We start from the raw sequence: 22,560 nt of genomic DNA, 5'->3' as shown, positions 1-22,560 counted from the left end.
AGCAGTCATGGTGGGCACGCATAAACATACCCAGAATTTTAGTATCACATGAGCCACATATTGATTCAATAAGCACCGGTGGAGCCTCTGCCCCCATGTCATAATCACGGGGACACACAGATCAATAAGAGAGCTGTGGCTTTAACAGTCCGGTGGGGAAAACACTGGGCTTGCTCCTCTGGCAGCCAGAAGTCTTGTCTCTTCCTCCCAGACTTCTCCAGGACTAGGTAATTGGGTCATTAAGTATATGATCTTATTTGGTTCAATAGTGTACGGTACGTCCCTATCTTGATTTAGAAAGTGCCTTCCAGCCAGGAGTTCACTGCAGACTGTAAGTTCCTTGACAATGAGGACCGTTTGTTAAAGTTCGTATTTTTGTGTTTCTCCCCGTTTTTACTTCTCCTTCTTTCCCCAGCTCCTCTGAACACAGCAGAACACTCGTGCACCAAAGGGGCTCAGTTAGCATTTATTTCCTTCTTAGTTAGCAGGCACTGGCTAGTTCCTCGTCTCCAAAGAGTCGTTCCTGATCCTCATTTGGCAACTCAACCCGTTGGATGTCTATTACGAGCCTCCTATTGTGTGCACAGTTCCTGAGTGGTTGAGAGTCCGCCTGCCGATGCAGGGGACACGGGTTCGTGCCCCAGTCTGGGAAGATCCTACATGCCGCGGAGCGGCTGGGCCCGTGAGCCATGGCCGCTGAGCCTGCGTGTCCGGAGCCTGTGCTCCACAACAGGAGAGGCCGCAACAGTGAGGCCAGCGTACCGCAAAAAAAAAATAATAATAATAAATAAATAAATAAATAAATTAGTAACTACGTGGATTTCTCTGAATCTCTCCTGTAAAACAAAGGGAATTGGATCAGCGGATTTCGAAGATCTTTCCAGGCTCTAAAATCATATGATGGGGCTTACAGGGATTATTCTCCCAGTTTCCAGAGTGTGGCCTTCAGAGAACAGAAGTTATTGTGACTGCCGTGCCCCAGGAATAGGATTACAGGCTCCTCTTACAAAGGACCAGGAGAGTAGAGGCAGCAAGGGGACACCTGCTCGACGCTACCCAAGGATCTTCACTGAACCTGCCATTTGTCCAGCCAGAGAATGCAGCGAGGCGTTCAGTGCTTTAAATTCCTTTTCTGATTTGGGTCCTCAGGAGGAGGAACCATGTGATATACAGAAATGTATTACATAAGTACCTACATGAGCGTGATATGGGATAAGAACAGTGAACCTAAAATTAATCAACCAACACAAAGAACAAAGATGATTTCTTTTTTCAAACGGTAAAACCAGGTTGGACCGGGGGAGGGGGGTGTGGGCAGGTATTGCTGAAATTGAATTTAGAAAGCACCTCACAGCAAGGAGCTCTCTGTATACCACGAGTATAATAGTGCATTGTTTCCCTCAGACCACTGTAATGTTCTCATTTCGCCTGGAAAGAGTTTGAATAAGACAGTCCAATTAATCCATTACTAGTTAAATTCTCAGAAACAAGGTTCTCCTTGTGAGATTTAGACCAGGAGCAGGTGTAGTTTCGGGTTAAACTCCTGACCTGAAATCCCTGCACTGGACCCCAAAGTGTTCGGCAAAGGTATGAACATCGTGATACCCCTGCATTTCCTTATCTGCCTGCTGGGATCTCTCTTGGAAACCCGTATTCACAACAGAAGTCAGTACTATCTAAAGGAATTAAGAAGGGGCTTCCTTCCAAGATCTCTAAACAACCACTGACTTTTAAAATGATGTGTAACAAGGCCAAAAATCTATTCACCTGGGCATTAAAAAAAAAGTCTCCCTTAACAGTATCTGCTTTATGTAAGGTCTTTCGTTTGTTTGTTTCAACCTCCTGCTTCCTATAAGAATGGAGGAAAATAGCATTTACGGAGCATCTGTCTGCTAAGTGCCAGGCACGGTGCTAGGTGCTCCCATATAAGTCATTTTATTTCATCCTCACCACCCCTCCCTCAGTGACTTGGGGAATACTGTTCCCCCTTGACAGGTGAGCAAATCAAGCCTCAGAGAAGCTGAGCAGCCTTCTCAGGTAACGGTAAGTGGAGGCTCAAAGATCTACACCCAGGGCTTTCTGACTCCCAAGCTCATGATCCTCTTGTCTAAATCAGAAATTTAGAAATCAGAAATTAGTATAAGTCCAGCGATGATTGTTGTTAAGTCAGGCAATAATTTATTTAGCCAGGCTCAAGTACTGCTCTAAAAGCAGCAACTAGGACTTGGTTTATAAAGGCTTATGCACTGTGTACGGTAATATATTGCTAGCTGAGCGTGGCACCCAGGTGGTAATCCTCAAGGTGGCTCTGCTGATCCCCTATATCAGAACTCCCTGTGCCATGTACTGAATACGCAGATTCCTCAGCCCACTGAACCAGGGGTGCGAGTTGGGGACCTGTTATTTTCGTAAGCTCCTCAGGTGATTCTTATGCATACTACAGTTTAAGAACTACTGTCCCCTTAGAATTCAGACAATACTGTTAAGCAAGTTACAGAGAAGAGTTAGAGTGAAGAAAAGTAACCCACGAGACCATCCACCTCAGAAACAATATTAGAACACAGTGGATCTCTTGACTGTGAGGGAGAAGGCATTTTTGGATGAGAAATTGCACTGCGGTTTCTCTGGACACTTGCATTTTTTATAGCTAAGCAAGCCAGCTATGCTGAGTAATGATGAGGGAAGGAAGATATCCTTTCACTTCTTGGCTCTTCCCTTTGCCCTCAACGCAGGTGCCAATGTCCATGCTGGCACCAGTCACAGACGTCAGAACTGGGCTCAGCATCTGCATTTTGCAGGCATTTCCCTTTGGAAATATATATTACACTGCGCAATCCTCCATGCCCAGAGATGACCTTTATTTTCACCCAGAGATGAGCAGAGACTACATCACGTTTCCTTGCCTTTCCATCATACATCAGCCCAGGCAGACGCTTATCAGAACCACCTACTTGTGAAGAAATGGGCTCTGCTTGTTGGAGGACAGGATCCAAAGACCAAAAGAGACTCAGTATTTATTTCATCCCAACTCAAATCAGTAGAGACAGAAGAATCTCTCCGCTTTTTAAAGATCAATAAAGAGGTTTCCTTTACATAACTTCCTTTGGCAGTTTGGTTAATACCAAATGTATATTCTTTGGCTCAAGCCTACGTTTTTGAAATGTGCTGAGCCCCTTGCAACATAAAAAATGACATTAATTCTGTACTCCTCTCATTTGCCAACTAGCTCTGCTGCTAATTTTTACTCGATTGCTCCATCCTTCAGAGCCTGGGTAGTCCCTCCGTATTCTACCGATAGGGAAAATGAGGAGCAGAGAGCTTACACTCCTTGTGCCCAAAGTCAGCAGCAAATTATTGACAGCGGTACACTCAGCACTCGGGCTTCCCAAGTTTCTTCTGCTGTACCAAGTCGTCAGTGATTTACCCCGGAATTTGGGCAGACATGGTTAAACTCTTCCATGGCTCATCCGTTTGTCGCTAAAATAAGAATAATACGATGAGAAACCAAAAGCATGGTTGCGTATCTCCTGAATGGCGAGGAAATGTATATGAAGAGCCAAGAATTTACTTGCCTGAAAAGGTAAAGGGATTCGTCCACTGCACAATATCCAGTTGGGAGGGATTCTGGAGACTCAGTTAAAACAGGCTATTGCAAGGCTAACTGAGGAGTTTCACAGTCAAGTAAAGCAGGTTAGCCTCATCCCTGGGACTCCAGCATAGAACAGAACCAAAGTTCCATTTTGGATGTGTTACTTTGGAAATGCGTATTAGAGATCGCAGGTGATGAGACTGTGTGTGGGGGTGGGTGGGAGGGGTTGAGATCATTAAGGAAACCTGTTACCTTCAGTGCCCCCAAGCAGAGGACATTAAAGGCTGTAAGAGGAAAGCTGAAAAGATTAGGTGGAGCCCCTCCTAATATTCCAGAACCAGCCTCGTCTTACCCAAGTTCTTTCCTTCTGAGGGACAGACCATGCAACTAGACCAGCAGAATCAGAATATCTGAGAAAACATATTTGAAGTAAAAATCTCCTTAGCAGGTGACTATCACAGCCTATGACAGCATCCTCAGGATGAGTTATACCTTGCCCCGGGTTATCTGAGTTATTCAGAATCTCTCAGGTAATAAATCCCCCTCCCAAGTACGCGTCCCTGTCATTAGTACCGTCACTCCCTTCGCCAGCCTTTGAAACCACACAGGCTTAATGGCTTTCAAAGCCCTTCCATCTGCATTATCTCATGAGAGATATCTCATTACTCTCATGAGAGCCCAACAAGGTAGGAAGAGCAGAAACTGTCAAGAACGTTTTACAAATGGGCAAACTGAGACTTGGAGGAACAGAGTGACTCACCCAAGGTGACACAGCCACGAAACAGAGTTGCCAATAAACCAATGCAGTGCTCTTTACACCCAAACGATCCCCTGATCACTGACGCTTGGAGACGTGCAGCCATCCTGATCCCACCCTCTCTTTCATCTCCCACGAAATTCTGTCCAATCTCACATCCCTTAGTCATCCCTTCTCTCACCACATGAATCCAGTCTTCAACCCCTTTTTCTCAGATTGCTGAGAGTTCCCTGCTCCCTGGCTCCTTCTTCTTCAATGTGACCTGCGAAGAGTAGGCAACTCAAAGGAGTGGGGCATCACTCCCCACTCCTTAAGTTTGGGCTGTGCTTGGTGACCTCCTTCCAGAGGGGACAGTATGGAAGGGGGAGTGGGAGAGAAACTTTACAGTGGACAACTCTGACAAGCACTACCTCACCCAGGTGGTCAAGGTCAACATCAACAAGTCGTGTTGATAGCATGTACCTTTGATATGATGTGATGAAAACTAGTACTTTGCCCCTGTGACCTTCCTTCCTCCTCAAACCTCACAATCCGAATCTAATCATGAGAAAATCCCCAAAGTACCAGACCAGTACTCGTCAAAATCGTCAAGATCATCAAAAACAAGGAGGAAAGTCATATCGTCACAGCCAAGAGGAGCCTTGATGACTAAATGTAGTGTGGTATCCTGGATGGGATCCCAGAACAGAAAAAAGACATCATATAAAACCAAGAAAATACAAACAAAGTCTAGTCTTAAGTTAACAGTGTGTCAGTTTTGTCATTAACTATAACAAAAGAATTATATTAATGTAAGATGCTACTCATATGGAAAACTAGTATACGGAAACTCTCTGTACTATCTTGCTGAATTTTCTTTAAATCTAAGACTGCTCTAAAAAATAAAGTCTATTAAAATAAAACCAAATAACTTCCATTATCTCTCTCAGTCCCAATCCATCAAGTCTAAAGTTCTTGGTCTCATTTCAGAGATCTTCAATAACATGACCCACAACAGCTATTTAGATATTTAAGAAGAAACTACATTGCTGAGTACTTCTCACTGTGCTGAGTGGTTTTGAACTCTGGGAGGCCAACCCCAAAGATAGACACTAAAATCCTCTGCGGTCCATTCATATAAATATACAAGTGAGGCCTCCTGACCACTTCCTGGTCAGTCATCTGAAGCTTCTCTGAAGCTCTCACTGTAGCTTATGGTAATAAAGTATTTCATTCTCCTCCAAGTCCTAAAGCACTAAATACCTGCACTGTCACCCAGCACTTAATTTTCTCTTGTTTTGTGTTTATTTTGCTTCTGTTTCACAGTGCATCAATCCTGACCCTACAAAATTGCAAGCTCAATGGTCAATTCCTTCAGGTTTCTGGGATACTTCTGATTTCAAATAATCTGAGTTGTTCTCTCTGTACTTCTCAGTTCAATTATTGGATCAGGGAAAATACAGTTACCATCCAATACCACTATTGGAGCATCTCCCATATGAAGCTACAGATTCTTGAACTTATGACATCTCAGTATGTAACTCTGTAACACCATTCTATTATTGTAACAAGTACAATTTATTGAATACTTACTATGTTCTAGGCCCTGTGTTAACTAATTTACACTCGCAATCACAGATAATCATCACAACTGCCTTTCGGGGGTGCTGTTTTATTATTCCTGTTGTGCAGAGGAAGACACCAAGGCTAGGAGTCAAATACCTTGTTCAAGACTTATTTATGAAACAGAAACAGACTCACAGACTTAGAGAATGAACTTATGGCTATCAGGTGGGAAGGGTGGGGGGAAGGGATAGTTAGAGAGTTTGGGATTGACAGGTACACACTGCTGTATTTAAAATGGATAAGGGCTTCCCTGGTGGCGCAGTGGTTGAGAGTCCGCCTGCCGATGCAGGGGACATGGGTTCGTGCCCCGGTCCGGGGAGATCCCACGTGCCGCGGAGCGGCTGGGCCTGTGGGCCATGGCCACTGAGTCTGTGCGTCCGGAGCCTGTGCTCTGCAACGGGAGAGGCCACAGCAGTGAAAGGCCCGCGTACCGCAAAAAAAAAAAATTGTATAAAATGGATAACCAACAAGGACCTACTATATAACACAGGGAACTCTGCTCAATATTATGTAACAAATGGGAAAAGAATTTGAAAAAGAACAGATACATGTATATATATCACTGAATCACTTTGCTGTACATCCGAAACTATCACAACATTGCTAATCAACTATACTCCAATATAAAATAAAAAGTTAAAAAAAAAAAAGATTACACAACTAGGAAGTCGTCTGACTACAAAGCCCACACTCAGAAGCACTGGGTAGGGGATTTCCACAGGAAAGTATTATACAGCATAGAACGAAACCAAGCTAGTACAATGTACTAAATTCTGATTACACAGCTCAGAAGCAGTAAACACCCAGCTGCATCGTAATCCCAAAGGTAACACCTGCTAGTAAACAAGCAGATGGGAAATAACACTTCAAATATAAAAGAAGTTATTCCAGGCTGCGGCAATTTATGGGGAAAGAACACTTACAGGGGAAGGGTAATAGAGCAAGGGGATGCATCCAGCCTCCACCCTGAGCAGAGGGGCCTGGGTTGGAAAACTGTCTGGTTAGGACTGGTCTGGATTTGCAATCACAAAATGATTTTCTGCTGGTAAGTTTGGTTTCTGTCTAAAGATAGGAATCCTATTATCCTGGGAGTCTACATTTCAGAGGAACTGCTTCACTACTGAGAAAGCTTTCTATGCTTCTACCCCATTAGCTCCCATTTAATTGTAAACACACATCACAGAGATGTGTTCTCCCGCCCTTCCACCGCTTCTCTCCACCTCCTCCCTTTCTTTACGCTCAAACGGTACTAGTATTGAGCCTAGGAATCGAGCAACTCAGGAGTTTAAATAAATGCACAGAGGGCTTAATTTGCAGTTTACCCAGAAGTCCATTTCCTGCTGTGGCAAGTGGTAGTTACGGGAAGCTACCCACTGTTACCATGTCAGTAGTTGTCCAAAATGACCCTTCTCTTAAATTGGCTTCCATGACCTAATTTCCTTATACCATGTTAGTCTGGTGGTCGGGATTACTGCTTAGCACAAAGCACACGGCCGCCTTGGCACAAACACTCCCGGCGGGCAGTAGGACAGCTGTGTTCTAGCATCCTGCCACTGGTGGCTTTCCGCTTGTAACAGATCCCAATATCTGATTTGCCTTTTCTGAGGCAACGCAGTTTGTCTCTGCTATTCCTCCAAACATAAAAGACACCGTCACCAATGGGTCAGCTGGGATCCTGATTATAGCAACAGCCCAGGCTTTAATCCAGTTAATCTGATTCCCCCAAGGCAAAGAGGTACTAGGATTATAATAATTCAGCCAGGAAATTTCCTCCGTGTAAATCATGACGCTTTTGCCCTGCTGTGTGTGCTACACCTGCCTTCTGGGTGGGAAGGTTAATCTTAGCAAGGGATGTACCATCAGTTCGGTGTCTTCTCCTCCTGCTTCTAAAAGAGTGTCTCCCTTGACACACCGTTTGGTTGAGATGACTCACTGAGGCCACTCCCTTCTTTGGCCTCCCCTAGCCCTTCTCTGACAGCACTTAGTCATTTAACTTTGGAGCACAGTCACCGGTAGAAAGCCACACCGCTCTCCCCGAACAGTAACTCAAAAGGACCCTGCAGGAGACCTGACTCCTAGCCCTGCCTCTCCTGACACGAGCCTCCGCTTCCCCAAGACCATACAGAAGGGCTAAGAGGGGCTTCCCTGGCGGCGCGGTGGTTAAGAATCTGCCTGCCGATGCAGGGGACACGGGTTCGAGCCCTGGTCCGGGAAGATCCCACATGCCACGGAGCAACTAAGCCCGTGAGCCACAACTACTGAGACCGTGTGCAGCAACTGCTGAAGCCCGCGTGCCTAAAGCCTGTGCTCCACAACGAGAGAAGCCACCACAATGAGAAGCTCGTGCACCGCAACTGGAGAAAAGCCCGTGCGCAGCAACGAAGACCAAACACAGCCAAAAATAAATAATAAATAAATTTATTTAAAAAAAGAAGGGCTAAGAATGCCTCACAGGTTGAAGTGGGGACAGCACGAGGTCATCTCCTCGTGGGCCAGCGCCCACAGCACCGGCCTGGCACACAGATGCCCAAGTCATCTGAATGTTGGGAAAGACCGTCACTAACCCTGATGAGCAGGAATTTCTAAAGTTTAACAACAATACCTTCTGAAATGTGATACAGCCTTTGAAAGTCACCCAGGGATCTCAAATTGTCCCTGCCCCAGCAATTCTACTTAGAATTGGATCAAGTCAAACACTTGGGCTGTGGCCGCAGCCTGGACCCTGCTGGCAGACCACCGAGGGACAGGGTCGCAGTCTAACAGCATTTAGGCCTAGGGTCCTGGGATGGGGTTTCACTTAGGCCTGGTAGCACCACCACTGCCTTCTCCCCCGCTAATTCCAAACCCAGACACATGAGAGGGGTTTAAAAAAAACAGAAAACCAAGATGTTAACTGTAGTGTCCCTGTGAGGTACACACTGAAGTCTGATATCAGCACAGGAAGCTTCCCAGCTGTCTTTGCCTTTTTTTTTTTTTTTTTTTTCTGCTTCTACTTACTGCCCAGGACACACCGGGAATTACTAACTAGTAAAAATAGCACTTAAGACAAACGAATGAAAATTGTTAATATGCGTATGGTACTTCACAATTTACAAAAGGTGTTCAAATATAATATCTCCCTCGATCCTATCAACCTCAGATTGACCTCACTGAGCATTAGCAATGTTAAGGACCTTCCCTCCAAGAGTGGTGAGCTGGTAGGGCTCTTGCCTGCTGCAGAGAGCTGGCCTTGCACAGCTCTGCCCAACTGTGCGCTCAGTGACTTCACCTTAGTAGCCTGAAATCAGCCACGGGGCGGGTATTTACACCACGGAAATCGGCAAACTTTACAAATCAGGGCTTTGCCTTGTGCCCGCTCCCAGAGACGGTTGTGACACGTTTACTGGCACACCACCGTGCCCGAGGTCACTTGCTGGTAAAAAGCAACATGAGGATTTTAATTCAGGTGGTAGTAAATTTCAAAAACAAGACTTTGAACCCTTTCTGAAGTGGCCCTCCCACTCGCACTCTGAATAAACACGCACAGTCACCTTCCCCTGGGTCTCTCCAGCGTCCGCAGGCCTATGGGGAAGATGAAAGCAAAGGACTTGAGTTCACAGTATCCAACGTGCAGAATCAGACATGATCTTACAAACGCTGGAACTACACTTTAGGTATTTAGTCTCCTTTCAGAACTTCAGTCTGGCTTGTTCAAGCTTTCTGTATGACATAACTCTGCCCCGTGTTACCTTTGCAAGAAAAGGCAAGCACACATCATCTATACTTGTCACCTTGCCAGGTATTTTCCTCATCATCCGGGCGACAGAGAGCCTGACCCTGGGTGGTTCGATCATTCTCTCATTTAACTTCAGGGATTCATCTGCTGGAGTGGGGGAAAAGAGATTATTTCCTAAAGTTTAGCAAAGTTCAGACTTAGTGAAGTCTATCACTGGAAAAGAAAAAATACGTTTGAAGTTCAACACGCGACCGGTGGGGGAAGAGGACAGAGACATTACATAAATGTCTCCATTAAAACTCCTAAATGCAGCCTTCCAACGCTTGAGAAATAACTTCTTAGCAACAAGAGTCAACAAATACTGACCACATTAAGAGCTGCTGTGTGTCCTGTGTTGTTCCAGGCCCTATGGGGAACTCTGGAGACAGACCTCCCGTGCCCTACCCAGTTCTGTGCACAGCACACAGGAGGCTCTCCCTGGGGAGCTGGTCAGTGCTGAGAGAAAACCACTTGGGAGCTGTCCTGGGAGGTTTAAGACTGTAGGAGAGGCACAGACGATATGCTAGGACTTCTGCAGGGAGAAGCATGCAGTAGGTTGGGACGAATAGCTGGAGAAAGTTCCAGGGAGGAAGGACTGGGATTTGAGACCGTGGTATGGGCAGAATGTAAATGGTGACAAGGGGAGGATAGTTCAGGGAACAGGGACAGCGTGAGCCAGGGTCTGAAGGTGGGAGAGCTATGGTTAGTCAGGCAGCCCTCTGACCCAGAGGCTTCGTGGGCAAGAGCAACGGAAGGCGAAAGCGGCAGAGTTTCTCCCGTGACATTTGTGTAAGTCCCAGATCCTGCCCTCAAAGAGTTTACACTTTTATGGGGTAGGTTAGATGGAAGGAGGTGGAGGAAAGGATAAACAGACAGATAAGGAGATAAAGAGAGACGGGGAGAGAGAGAGAGAGAGAGAGAGAAAGAGAAGGAATATGAATGGCAATAAAAGGTAGAGAGTAAATCGTGTGCTGAAGTAAAAGTGTAAACTGAGGAGAGAGAAACCAAAAAAATTTTCAAGAAGGAAGCATCCTTCCAGCTGGGTCTTTAAGGCAGGGTAGGAGGGCAGGATTTAAATGAGTAGGAAGGAAGAGGAAGGCATCTTAGATGATGGAGGGGTGGGACGGGGTATATCTGGGGACCGTCAGGACACCTGGTTTGGCGGAAGCACGCAGTGCGCAAAGGGCAACATGGAATAGAAGACAGTGAACAAAGTTTGACCTGCGCATCCTTGAAGGACAAGCTAAGGAACAGACTCTAAAGGTTCCTTCTCTCTCCCAGGTGGAGGTCTTGAGATGAGTGATATAATCAGAGTATAATTGGCCTATTTCTTAGGAGCTGAGTTAGGACTGGTTTTCAGCTCACAGTGCAGGCAAATTGGGAGCCACGCACTATGACATGATGGCTTTCAGCGAGGGGTCCCCTCCAGCGGTGACGTGGTCACAGTCCTGATTCTGGTCAGCCAGGCCTGGTGCGAATCCGGGCTCCACTCCTCTTAGCTCTGTGATCATGGAACAAGTTACTTTTCTTCCCAGGCCTCAATTTCCTCTTCTGAAAAATGGGTACGAAACCTATTCTGACACTTACAAGGATAAATGTATGTAAGGTGCTCAGCACTTTTCCTGACAGATAATGAGTGTCCATCAAATGGAAGCCATGATGGTTCCCATGCTGTTTCAGTGTGGGGATACGGTGAACTGTAGTTTAAGGTCCTTGATCATAAATAAATGACCATGTGCTCCGCCTCAAACACAAATACGTTGAATTTCCAGCTCTGCTGTCTTCTGTGGCTTTTAGCAATGGACACCTACTCTTCTGCTGGGTAACACCCAGTGAATGTTCAGTGCACCCAATGAATCTTACAGTTTTCGGTGTCATCATTTCAGTCTAACCCGTAAGACTCTAAAGGGCAGATCTTGTTTTATCAGCATATAGTTCACACATCCTAAATTTTACCCATTTAAAGTGTACAATTCAATGTTTTTAGGTATATTCACAGAATTGTGTGACCATCACCACAAGTAGTAATTCTGGTATTTTTTACGTTTTTATCACCCCCAGAAGAGACCCCATACCCATTAGCAGGCACGCCCCCATCCCTCCCCTGCTCAGCCCTGGGCAACCACTAATCTATTTTCTGTCTCTATTGATTTTAAGTAGCAGGTTTGACTAGTGTCCATTAGTCTCCTCTGAGTAATTGGTTCCTCAACAAGTAGGGTGCTAGGAGGGGTTTAGGGGACAGTTGGGAAGAATGCACAGGGTCTGTCTTCAAATAGTGTGGGCTTTTGACTCATGTTCAATCCCTTTGCTACAGAGCAACCGGAATGATCTTTTAAGGGCATTATTTGAGCAGATCATACCACCAGCTAAGGCCTCTAAGTAGCTTCTGCCGCATTATCCAAGGCACCCTATGGTAGCCCACGGAGCCTGCCCACCTCCCTGGTCTGTTCTCATGTCCTCTCCACATCGCTCCCAAGCTCCTGTTCCCGACGCTTCAAGATCTCCACATGCGGGCTTCCCTGGTGGCGCAGTGGTTGAGAATCTGCCTGCTAATGCAGGGGAAACGGGTTCGGGCCCTGGTCTGGGAGGATCCCACATGCCTCGGAGCAACTAGGCCTGTGAGCCACAACTACTGAGCCTGTGCATCTGGAGCCTGTGCTCCACCACAAGAGAGGCTGCGATAGTGAGAGGCCCGCGCACCGCGATGAAGAGCGGCCCCCGCTCGCCACAGCAAGACCCAACACAGCAAAAATAAATAAATTAATTAATAAACTCCTACCCCCGACATCTCCTTTAAAAAAAAAAGAAATCTCCACATGCCCCTTCCCTTCCAGAACGCTGGTCCCTCTGGTATTTGCAAGGCTGGCTCCTCCTCTTCTGGTCTCATCCTGAAGCACCTCTCACATCAACCCTCTGAGAGCTCCCTCGGGACCACCCAAGTCAACTCGGTTTCCCTGCTTCCCTGCTGCCCCCATCTCTGTTTACTTGCTTTATACTTACCACAGTCTAAACATTCTGTTTCCTTCTTTTCTGTCTTCTTACTACAAGGTTACTGCCACTGTATTCCCAGGGTCTAGCACGGTTTCTGGCACCAGGTCTATGCTCTGTAGATGTATGTTCAGCGTGTTCATTCACTTAACACTAGCCTGATTTTCTGTCTCTCTTCCATAGTAACAGCCTTTGGGTGAAATCGAAAGTTGGTTAAATGCCTTGGCGTCACCAATCGGATGTATCAGTTAGGTAATTTTGATGATGTCAATAAACTCAACTAATGACATAATGACTAAGACTTGCTTAAATTTCTGACTCAGACAAAAAACCAAAAGCTGAAGGGATGAGCTTACTGGTGGACCAGTTTCAAATCAACTCTGGCTAAGCTTCTCTCTGAATGAGAACTGCACAAAGGAGTACCACTTCCAGTCGAACTGACCCGGGGCCAGGAGCAGAGGTGGCACCAGAGCCTTGGAAAATGGAAACGCAGTGTTCCCAGAGCAGGACATCACATGATGATGGGGAGGAAGCCAGCAGGGGCTGCTGCACCGTGGGTGGACAGTTTCCTCGGCAAGAATCCTGGGCACACCTGGCTTCCGGCCTCAAACATTTTAAAACAACTGTTCTTATAAGGTCCACAGGTTCCTGCACCAAATCATTATCAGCCGTCTCATTTCATTCCACAGCAGAAAGATGAACTACTGTCATCAGCTTGCTTGCCCAGGGGACGTGGGCTTCAAGAACCCAGCCAGTAGAGCTCCTTGATGACGTTCTATCACAGGACAGTAGGAACGACTGGCCACAGGAAGCCACTCGCGTGGTCCCGGAGCAGGGTGGCACGACAAAAGTTTCCAAGGTCTTGCTCTGCTTGAGGTGAACTGGGAAGACACTGGCCAGCAGAAATGGGTGGCTCCTTAACTCACCTGTCTAGCTCTGTTTACCTGCCCGGGTGCTGAAACTAATCTGATTACTGAACTCCATCCCAATGAAAACATTGTCCCACCAATTTTACTCAGTCCAGAGGTACAGTGATAACAATAGCTGCAAAAGCAAACAATTACTGAGCTCTTGCTAGGTTATTTTAAATGCCTTATAGTATTGATTCAACCCTCACGACAACCCTATGAAGTTGGTACAACTGATATCCTTATTTTCTGATGAGGAAACCGAGGCACAGCCGGGGTTAAGTGACTTGCCTGAGGTCACACAATTAGTAACAGTGGAGCTGGGATTTTAACCCAGGCAGTCTGGCTGCAGAGCTCCCGCTCATAGATGCTACTCGTTTCCAGGCAAACCTATAACATCCCGAAGGCTTCGGGGATAATCATACAAAGTTACCAAGGTAAATGGAACAATTGCACCACGAGGGACAAATGAGAAAGAGATGAACACATACAGGGAAGCGTTTCACACGTTCAGGCTCTGGACCTGTCTCTCCTGAAAATCCCAACTGAAGGCAGTTTGACTGCCTCTCCATCCAGCTACAAATTTAATTATTCTCACCGCCTATATTTTCATTTTATTTTCTCTGCAAGGGATCTTGGGTCATTCCCTCTGGCTCCGGGCTGTGCACCTACCCTGCTATTTAAATAAACTTTAGAGATCAACGGACGTTTGGGCAACGTTTCTGAGCTTTTTATACAAGTTCTGTCATTGAAATGAATCCTGACAATAAAGATATGAAGAGGGTAGTATGGGTTTTCTCCCATATGTTTTAATTTTTATCAAAGTTTAAGAAACTAAAAAGGCTTATATGCATAAAAACCACATACACTGGGCTTCCCTGGTGGCGCAGTGGTTGAGAGTCCACCTGCCGATGCAGGGGACGCGGGTTCGTGCCCCGGTCCGGGAAGATCCCACATGCCGCGGAGCGGCTGGGCCCGTGAGCCATGGCCGCTGAGCCTGCGCGTCCGGAGCCTGTGCTCTGCAAAGGGAGAGGCCACAACCGTGAGAGGCCCACATACCGCCAAAAAAAAAAAAAAAACCAAAACCACGCATACTTATAAGGCACGATGGCAACTGCCTGCCTCCCCACCCTCACTGCTCTGTGCTCACCATAAGTAGATGCGTTCGACTTTTGGTGTTTTTCCTGGTCTTCATCGCTCTGTTTCTTAGTCTTAAGAAATTCTTACTGCTACTCTTATTGCTACATTCTCATACCAACTCAGTCACTACTTATTAACATCTTGTTCTTACTAATATGGCTAAACCACATTTTCAATTAACGGTGGTCAGCGCTTACGCTTTGAGAATGTAATTATCGTTCGACTAGAACCTGCAGCGCAATCTGTGAATACAGCCCCTTTCTTGTACAACTTTCTTTTTTTCTCCTAGATGTCATCATTTCCTTTTCTCCCACTAGCCTGGTTTCCGATGAACAATCCATCATGTTTATTTTTTTTTTAACGGTTTTTCTTGTAGATCTAACCAGTAATTCTTTCCAGCGCTCAAACTTATCAGATAACTTACCAAACCTCCACACCCGGAGAGACAAGTGGGTGTTTTCAGTGCTATTTTCACTGAAGAAAAAATCAAATCTCACACAGGTGAAGAGCTTGGCTCTACGTCCTCTAGAGACATGATTCATCTGATAGCAACCCCAGCATTCACTCCCTGGCAGCACTGCCTCTGGGGAAAGAAGATGTGCGGGCTGTGGCTGCACAACTCCAGAGGGGGCCGCTCCCCCGCACGAGGATGAGAATGGGGCCCTGGAGGGAGGTGACACACAGATCCTGTAAAGAAAGGGAGGCTTCCCACCTCATCTTCAAATACTGTTCCTCATGGTCTTGCCCTGCACTGGTTCCCCACCCCCGGTAGTATCGTATGGGACACTCTCTGTCCTTGTAGGTTGCCGCTCTCTGTCTGGCCTTGTTTGTTTGATTCACGTTTAGCACCTGGCTTCTCTGCCTACCTATTAAGCAAAGCCACCATATCAGTGCCACCTCACCGTGGTCCCTGGGCTCTCATGTTAAGCACGGCCTTTCCCTAGGGGGGTCTCTCCATCACTGCCGCACCTGCCAATGGCAAGAAGCCACTCTGGTGCTCTTGTTTCCTAGTCCAAGCTCTTTTTGAGTCCTGTTGCATCTTGCAGGAGTGCCTCCACCTCAAGATAGGAGTGACGGCAGACACACCCAGGACCCAAAGAAAGGTTATGCTTTTCCTGCTGCACGGAGGCTTGCTTTGACAACTCACCTCTCAGACATTCCAAGGGAGGGGTGAACTCTCTCCAAAGCCCCTACGTTACAATATTTCTTGAAATACTCTGATATGTCAAAACTGAATGCTATATAGCACATGGTGCCCAACCAATGGAGGTGAAGAGCTGTTGCACTGATGATGGGTGACGTGGTACCTGACAGACTGCCCAAGCCCTGAACTTGTTCTACTCTCCCAGGTTGTGATGCAAAAACAAGGGGACCAGGCGAGCAGAGAAGTGATGTGGAATCATATGGGGAAATTCTTCTAAATGAAAAAGTCGTTCCAGAAATATCAGGCTTAGATGCTAATGAGGCCTGAATGGGGGTTTCCTTTGGACTTTCTGCTGAAATTCAACCACGTAGCATTTTACTCTGAATTGAACAGCTGGGTCAGTCCTTAATTGACCCAAAAGATGACAAGCACCCCAAAAGAGGACACCAAATTCTGGCCAACTTCTGATTAGGATAAAATGATCACGAAAAGATTCCAAAATTATTCTGTCAAAACTTTTCCAGTTGCAAGTGAATAAATCCAACTTAACCAAAATGACCAAAATGTACATATTAAGCACTATTGTAAGTGTCCAGGATAGAAACATGGTTGCCCAAGAAAGTACCTTGCTCTGTTTCCATCCAATAAAACTTTAGTTAGTGTAGATGTTCTAAACCAATGGTTTTCAAACTTCAGGTCTTGACCCATGAAACAGGATATCAGTTCAATGGATCATGACCAGCTTAGTTAAAAAAATAGGAGAGGCTAGAAAAGAGTGGAGAGTAAAGGTTAAGGATTGCTTCATGTGACTTCTTCTGTAGCTATTTATATGCAGAAGTGCACAAGTCTTGAGTCTTGATGTGTCCAAATGGATTTCTCACTGTGGGTAGGTTTGGCGAGCGCTGTGTTAAGCCCCAGACCACAACTGGAAGGCCCTTTGGCCGAGTCCTGCCCACAGACATGTTTTGTTTGGCCTACACAAAGATTTTTTTGAAGAGAAAGTTGAATCATTTGCCAACATTTAAGCATCTGGAGATTTTACATAAAAACCCCTATTTCTAGTCACTCTTGGAAATTGGAAGGCCTGGCCATGTGGCCTACATGCCTCCATTCCTAGTTTCGTGGGAACCAGGATAGAGCAACAGAGTGGCTTTTTGCTGTAGGGGGGTCCCTGCTGTCCAGTTTGTCCTAATCTCCATTCATTTGGGTCACCTGCCTGATTCTTGGAGGCATCTGTATGTACAGCCTTTGGTTCTAACCATCCTCAACTCAACCTGACCTGCAAAGCCCTCCATTTACCCTTTCTCACGTTCACTGCAGTCACGTGACCAATAGTAGTTCCTGCCAAACTCAGCTGGCTGCGTTTCCTGCATTGCTTCTGTTTTGCCAGTTGGAAACCTTTCTCCCATTTCCCCTTTATCCACTTGTTGCACTCCTGTTCAACCTTCAAAGGCTTGCTTGCCATGACCTCCCAGGAGAGTTAGTCACTCCCTGCACTGCAGCCCCGTATTACTTTGAGTTCTCTGCTGCATACATTTCACATTATATCATAATCGTTTCTGTGTTTATGTTCCTTGCTAGAATGTGAGTGCTTTCAGGTCAAGAACTACATTGTATTTGTTTCTATACCTAGACTGCTCATCTCTTATTAGGTTCTGAATAAACATTTAAACAAGGATAACCACCTCCTGCACCCATACGCATCCTTCATCCACTTGTTAGTTCGTTCAACATTCACTGAGCACTTACTATGGAGCAGACACTGTACACTGAGTACGAATTGAATTAAACACCATCCCTAACAGGAAGAAATTAACAGAACCCTTCAAGGTCAATCTTAAATGCTTCCTTTTCTGTAAAGCCTTTTGTGATTCATTTGAAACACTAACTCTTCCTTCCTTTGAACCCCAAGAGAATACCATTTATATACCCCTTCTGATCACCTTATGTTGCCTCTCTTTTCAATCAGCACCCCTCCCCACACTGGCTAATTCATTAACCTACTGAAAGTAGGACCTTTTCAGTGTATCAGGTTACCCCCGATATGCCTTGTGGAGAGTAGACCTCAATAAATTTGTGATGCGCTCAAGAAGCCCGTTGCTATGGTTCATTGCTTCAGGCTGGGCTCTTCACACATGGCAGGACTGGCAGTGTCTTCCAGTTGAGCAGGTACAGCACCACTGAACCCAGTCCAGCAGATACCATTCCCACTGAGATGGGTGGTCCTCGACGGCTGTCCAGACAGGGCTCCCACGAGTGGCACACAGCAATCCAGCAGACACTCATCTAGCTCCACGTGTCACTTAGGGGACCCTCCACGGACCTGGGAACCCGCAGCTCCTGCCATTTTTCTGAGGGGTACTCAGCCCTCTCTCTCATTTCCCATCAGATACTCCACAGTGAAATAACCGTGCTACCTTTCTCTACCATTCTCTATTTGTCTTAATTTTTCTTGTTTCTCCCTGCACAATGTTTCAAATAGCATTGTGAATACAGACTGCTGAACAATCAATGTTGTTGAATGACAAGACAGAATCCAGACATCTAGAATACAGACCGATATAGCGGAGGTGGGTGAAATGCTCCAGGTTTTAATACTATGTTTTAGCTCCTCAGAGACTATCCTGGCTCCTTTGAAATTATCTTTTACAAAGGATTCCAAAAAGGTGTATGAACCCCAGTAAAAATGTTCACCTAACCCTTCTAGATTAGGAATGATGGTTACAGAATGGCACTCCTGTGCCATGACTCCCTGCCTTCCCCAAGTCAAGCTGAACGCCAACTCACTCCCAGGGAAAGGCACCTTTTAACTTCCTCCCATGCCCACTCTCTGCCCATCCAGTGTCATATACTGACAGCAGTCTCCTGGCCACTCAGATCTCCCAGAAGATATTTTTTTTAATGAACTATAGTTTTATTCTGCGACGCAGGAGAGTCAGAGTGAGAACAATGCTCTCGGCCTTCTCTTTGCTGTCTGCGTTGTAAGCAAGATAAATTAGCAAAAGAGAATGGAGAGGCTACTTATATAAAAGTTCTGACTTCTCTGCCTGGAAGGCTGATCATTTTACCCACAGAAACCATGGATTACCTAGACAGTGTCAGAGTATGATCCCCGGACCACAGGCGTCAACATCACCTGGGAATTGCTAGAAATGCAAAACCCCAGGCCCTTCCTCAGACTTACTGAATCAGAACTCTGGGAAGAGGACCTAGAAACCCCTGTTCTTACAAGCCTTCCAGGTGGTTCTGATGCCTGCTAACAGTTGAGAACCACTGCCCTAGATAGTAATTTCCCTGGAAGTCTTAAGAAAACCAGCATCTTCACAGTTAAGTCCAAGTATTCAAAGAAGTCAGCCTATTGGATTGCAGTGGGACACAGAAACTCAACCCTGGGGCCCCTCAGGGCACACTGGACCATAATAGCATTAATCATGTCAGTGTGAACACAAATACAACGTTTCAGAGAAAAGAGGTCATGCATACAAATATTCACCCTCCCCACTGTTAACGAAATTTGCCCTTGAATACACAGCTCCTGCCAGTTTGGGATAAACATACCTCTCCGTATGAGTCACCATCACACCAACACACAATGGAATAGGAAGCTGGGCTGGATTCTACTGTGGTGTGCCCAGATCAGGCTCAACCACAATGGGAAGAAATCCTGCACCGCTCACCCATCACTGAACCTTCTGAAAGGTCCTCTGACTCTAATGCTGGCCCAGGAAAATACTCAGCATTTCGGCTTTGGCATACGAGATGCAAACACTATGAGGGCCCTCCTTCCTGCCTCCCAGGAGCTGTGAATATGATGATGACGCAGAGAAGCCCCCTCCTCACAGAGAATTGGTGCACAAGATTTTGCTCTTGGTAGGGTGAGTCTCACTGAGGATGTCTTTTCTGCAGGACTTTGGAAAGTCAAGTTCTTGTTCTTTAAAAAAGGGTTTCTCCTAAATGTCCATCGACAGATGAATGGATAAAGAAGACCACCCATCTCAGTGGCCCAACCAGCTGAGATGTTCTCAAGAGAGGGTACATTTAAGTCAATGTGTTCCTTCTCTCAGATTTCTTTCCACATTCAGCCTTAAGTCGAATTGTGGAAACAAAGTCTTTTTTTTTCTCTCTCTGGATAAACATTTTTAGACGTCAGTGAGTAGGTGGCAGAGGGCAGGGATCTGTTGTGATTTTTTTTGTTTTTTAATGTGAAGTTCTTTCCCTTAGCGTTAGAAATCCCATCACCCAGACAGCCCTTCAGTTGTGAAGAAAACCAGAGCAGAGCCGTACTTCCTAGTGAGAGTAGTACTATTTCGTTTATAAAACAGTAAGAGAAATTCACACTTGGTTTTTTTTTCCTTTCGAGTGGAATATGATGACAAAACTGGATCTCCTCTCCCTCCAAAGATTCAAAGTTCACAACTGAGCTGTGTGCATAAGTCACAGATCAAGACAATGTGTTCTGAAGCTTATAGCATCGTGGTATCTCCCTAAATCAATAGCTTCCCTTTAGACCTTACTTAGGAAATATCCCTGTCATTGGTGTCCCTTGAAAAACTTGGGGCTTTTCGAGTTAAGGAAAAATGAAGAACCTAGACAATTCCAGGCACAGGTAGGGGTGGGGTAGGAAGCCTCAACCTGGTAAGCAGGGTTGGAAAACTGAATCTAGGAGAAGCTATTTTACACCAACAGGGGGCCTGGAAGGCAACTTGGATGGATAATGAATTATTATACTGCAGAGAACGATCTGTTCTCAGACTTCCCCAAGGATGCAACAGAAATGGATTTTGATTACATTAGGCAGCGTGCACGCGCCTGAGTGGGTAGTGTCTGTGTGGGTGTGGGTTTTGGAAAGAGTGGGTTTTGGAAGGAGTGCGATGGGGGGGAAGAACAGATACCATTAGAGGCAACAACACGTGGCAACTCTAAATGTTGTTTGTTAAGACAATATATGAAGTCAACAACTCCTTAGGGAGAGACAGACACTCTTCCTTAAGTCATACAGGTGATGATTAAATTGTTGTATAATTTCTCTGGTATTTACTTCAGTGTTCAGAGTAACTCTAGAAGAACATACAGAAGGGGTGGGCCTTTGTAAAGCACTGTTAGGAAGCAGAACTTGAGTTAGGTCTTGGGCGGATACAGAAAAGGAGACTATATATATTTCTTACCAGGACAGGAGGGGCAGAATGACCCAGGATGGAGAAGGAAGATACCGCCATGTTTATTCAAATAGGAAAAGTGTGGGGGGAGGTACCATAAGTACAATTAGCACAGATTCTGGAGGCAGATAGGCCTGGGTAGAAAATCAGCTCTTCTACTTTCTCGCTAAGTGACCTCTGGCAAGTTTCTAAACTCCTGTGAACCCCCTCTTCCTCATCTATTCAAGGGGAGGAGTACCACTGACCTTGATGGTTTCAAAGATTAGAGACAATGTACGTAAGGCTTTCAACACAAAGCCTGCCAGTTAGTATATTTTCAATAACTGGCAGATTTAATAGTAACATTAAAAACAAAAACAGAACCTAGTGGCAGGGCAGGAATAAAGATGCAGATGTTGAGAACCGACTTGAGGACACAGGGAGGGTAGGGGAGGCTGGGACGAAGTGAGAGAGTGGCATGGACATATATACACTAACAAATGTAAAACAGATAGCTAGCGGGAAGCAGCCGCATAGCACAGGGAGATCAGCTCGGTGCTCTGTGACCACCTAGAGGGATGGGATAGGGAGGGTGGGAGGGAGACGCAAGAGGGAAGAGATATGGGAACATATGTTTATGTATAGCTGATTCACTTTGTTATAAAGCAGAAACTAACACACCATTGTAAAGCAATTATACTCCAATAAAGACGTAAATAAAGAAAGAAATAAAAGCACACACAAAAAAAACAAGATTGTCTTAGATAGCGGTGGGGAGGAGGTAATTTCAGGACTTGAGGAGAACCCTCAATGATTAGCAGGAAGCCTTGAACTTTACCTTGTCACTCATTTAGGTTTCTGAGCTGGAAATATGATGACATCAGCGTCCCAAGAGGATTACGTTGGTGCCAGTCTGTAGGACACATCTGAGACTCAGTACACTGCTGTTCTCAGAAGTTGCTAAGAAACAAGACTGCTCCGTGTGTGTGTGTGTTTGTGTGTGTGTGTCTCATATACCTGAATGTCAGGTGGAGGGTGAACGTCTCTCCACTGAGGGTGAACTACAATGAGTTTCACTGGGTCCTGCTCGACCTTAAAAGCAAGTTGGGGGACTTCCCTGGTGGCGCAGTGGTTAAGAATCTGCCTGCCAACACAGGGGACACGGGTTCGATCCCTGGTCCGGGAAGATCCCACATGCCATGGAGCAACTAAGCCCGTGCGCCACAACTACTGAGCCCACGTGCCACAACTACTGAAGCCCGTGCGCCTAGAGCCCGTGCTCCACAACAAGAGAAGACACCACAACGAGAAGCCCGCGCACCGCAACGAAGAGAAAGTAGCCCCCGCTCGCCGCAACTAGAGAAAGCCCACGTGCAGCAATGAAGACCCAATGCAGCCAAAATAAATAAATAAATTTATTTAAAAAATAAATAAAAGCAAGTTGGGTCATCTAACGGTGACAGAAAACTTCTGAGAAACAAAATAAACAAAAAATGATTTGCTCAAATGTAGAGCTCTGTCCTTGATGTGACTCCCTTGC

The 22,560-nt window shown here is 45.9% G+C and overlaps 1 protein-coding gene across 3 annotated transcripts in view; it reads right to left on the bottom strand.

Annotated features, from left to right (window-relative positions):
• Nucleotides 1-22,560, bottom strand: part of ABLIM1 (actin binding LIM protein 1) — a 317,822-nt gene that overhangs the window by 154,059 nt on the left and 141,203 nt on the right. The gene's annotated exons all lie outside the window — the stretch shown is intronic.

This window comes from Tursiops truncatus, chromosome 16 (assembly GCF_011762595.2).
Source record: "Tursiops truncatus isolate mTurTru1 chromosome 16, mTurTru1.mat.Y, whole genome shotgun sequence".
In the NCBI taxonomy this organism is placed as follows: Eukaryota; Metazoa; Chordata; class Mammalia; order Artiodactyla; family Delphinidae; genus Tursiops; species Tursiops truncatus.
Note: the sequence above shows the minus strand (reverse complement) of the source record. Positions and strands in the feature narration are given on the sequence as shown.